The sequence below is a fragment of the Mus caroli genome, unplaced genomic scaffold, assembly GCF_978045245.1.
Source record: "Mus caroli unplaced genomic scaffold, Mus_caroli_1 scaffold_12, whole genome shotgun sequence".
NCBI classification, from domain to species: Eukaryota; Metazoa; Chordata; class Mammalia; order Rodentia; family Muridae; genus Mus; species Mus caroli.
Window position 1 is genome coordinate 101,869,398 of NW_028227267.1, and position 2,815 is coordinate 101,872,212.

At 46.6% G+C, this 2,815-nt stretch overlaps 1 pseudogene; it reads right to left on the bottom strand.

Annotated features, from left to right (window-relative positions):
- Nucleotides 1-498: 498 nt before the first annotated feature.
- LOC110309661 (plastin-2 pseudogene) lies at nt 499-2,502 on the bottom strand (annotated as a pseudogene).
- Nucleotides 2,503-2,815: the final 313 nt, after the last annotated feature.

A 2,815-nucleotide genomic window follows, 5' to 3' on the forward strand; every position in this document is an offset into this window, starting at 1 on the left:
GTGTTGCAGTCTCCCAGAGACTCTTGAGACCTTGACTGATTGTCAAGATACTCCAGTAGCCTAGAGACAAGGCTGGCAAAAATAAAACAAAACAAAAACAAAACAAAACCGGGGACCACAGAGCAGGTATGGTTCTGAGGGGAATGGAGCAAACTGACAGGGACACAGACTGGTAGAAGGAGATGCAAGGACGGGCTGTGCCCACCCAGTGTTGACCTCTAGTTGAGAGGGTTTATTTAAGGCAAGTTTGATGATCTTTTCTAGGTCCTCAGTCTGAACAAGGCCAAGAGCAGCTAGATCAAGCTGGCTCAAGAGATCAGGCGACCCTTAAGAACACTGTAGTTTATATACTTGACTACCAGTGAAAGCAAGGGGGGAGGGGAGGGGGAAGCATCTGGAAATAACTTCTTTTTAACTTTTTTTTTCCTGGTAGAGTTTCAAAGAATAGAAAAAAAAACAATCTGTAGGCGAGTACATCTTCTGAAAAAAAAAAAAAAAAACAACAACAAAAGAGAAGCACGTATTGCTAATTATAGCAGAAGCTACTTGGTTGAAGAAATATGTGAATTTCAAATAATGTCTCCAAGGTTCAGGACTTTGCAATGGCTGAATGGTCCTCTGCATCCTGGGAGCACCATGTGCTGACCCCTCAGGCTTGTCTATGTCGATTTCTGGCTTACTTCTCTGGGACTTACACCCTCTTCATCCCTTTCCCCACCAGGCAGGCAAACACTGTCATGACCATTTTGGGGTTCACTTCAACCAGGTCTTCTGGGAGGGCGTACACCCTTGCTCCGATTTTTTCTGGCCATAGAGATGGCATACTTTGCATTGTTGAGTTTCTCTTCGTCATCCAGGTTTTCTGTCTTTAGAAGGTCATAGTTTATGGTACCTGGCTGAATGGCATCAATGAGATCCAGAACCGGGAGGCTGGTACTGATCTTTGGGTCCTTGAAGCTAGCAATGGACGAGCTTTTCTGCGCCTCCTTCAAGGTCGTATTCACCCAGTTGACAATGTCATCATTGACCTTCGGTCCACTTCCGATATCGTCCAGGATATCCAGTGTGTACCTTCTCACGTGCTGCCAAACCAGTGCCAGCGTGAGAGTGTGGTTTCCTTCATTGAGGTCTTGTCCTGCGATGCCAACCAGGGAGAATTTTGCTTGATTCTTCCCCAGATCCACTGCATAATTACAGTTCTCCAGCTTTTTCACATTGCCCCCCAGCTTGGGGTATGGAGGTTTGTTTACTCTGTCCCAGTCAACAGGGACTTTGATCTTTTCATAGAGCTGGAAAATGACTGAGGCATCCAATAAGTCGCTGTATAAATGATTGACTCGAGGGTTAACTCCCAGTTCCTCAACGGCCCTGCTTCCCTCGTCTCACCTTCGAGAGCCCCCCAGTCAATGTCCTGGTTCTCTGGTTTGTGTAAGACAGGGTATTTGGTAAAGAGGTTGGCAATGAAGGCCAGGTTCAACTTGGGGTTCCCTCGGACAACATCCGTAGCTGTGACAAACTGCCGGCAGCCCAGCCTCTCTGCCTGTTGCTCTGCACTCTGGATGTCATCCTTCTCCTTCAGTCCTGATGTGTCAATCACAACAGCTGGGATCCCTTCATCTTCTTTTGGAGCCACTTGCTCGAGCAGGTGGCAATAAGCTTTGGAGTCCTTGATGTCGGTGCTGAAGTTGGTGATTTGGGTGCAGCCTGCGTCTTCTAGGTGGTAGTTAGCCCACCGCAGCAGGACTTAGTTCTTCGGGAGACAACTTCATCAAATCCTCTAGGCTCTCTCCTCGCAAAAGAGCAATCAGAGCTTCATTTCTGCCGAGTTCAATGTCAGCAAACAACCCAATCTTGATGACTTGCCACAGAAGTCCCAGGATCAGGTAAGGCTTGCCCTCCTTCAAGTCCTCGGCCCCTATATTAACTACGTGGCACCCGATGGCCAAGGCAGAGTTGAGAGCCAAGTTCAAGTTTTCCCGAATGGTGAACGGTGTGAGCTTTTTCTTGTTGATCGTTCTCTCAATTGTGTCTGGCATGGGCAGGTTGATCATTTTACAAAGAACTATGCCATCGCCTACAGCATTGAAGAGATTGTCGGTGTTGGGGTTCATGGGGATGATGTGCCGGTAGTCGGGGTCATTCTCCAGGGCTATGTTTATCCAGTTGACGGAGGCATACTTTTCTTCCTCTGACTAAGAGTGCTGGGTACCAACGCTGGACTACTCGGAGGTGCCGCCAATCGCACAGAGCCCTTTCTTCTTGTTGATAGCTTTCCGGAAGGTTTTGGCAACCTCGGTGCTTTTTAAGCCATGGAAGACCTTGATAAACTCATCAAAGCTTATCTTTCTATCTTGGTCCAGATTACCTGTGGCCATCAGGTTTTCTGCAATTTCTCTCACTCCGTACCCAGGCAGAGGCCAGCAGGCGTCCTTGAAGTGATGCAGCTCATTGCAGCTGATGTATCCGTTGCCATCGGTATCTGTCTCTGCTGCCCCGTGTGCGCCACCAGGCCCAGCATTTACATGGGTGCTGGGGATCAAACTCCAGGATATTTTCTAGTTCCATCATTTCCCTGCAAAATTCATGATGTTCTTGTTTTTAATAGCTGAATAGCATTCCATTGTGAACCACAATTTCTGTATTAATTCTTCAGTTGAGGGACATGTGATTTTCTTTTAGTTTGTTTATATAGTTGATTACATTGATAGATTTTCCTATATTAAACCATCCCTGCATTCCTGAAGCCCACTTTATCATGGTGAATGATATTTTTGATGTGTTCTTAAATTCAGTTTGTGAGAATTTTATTGAGTAT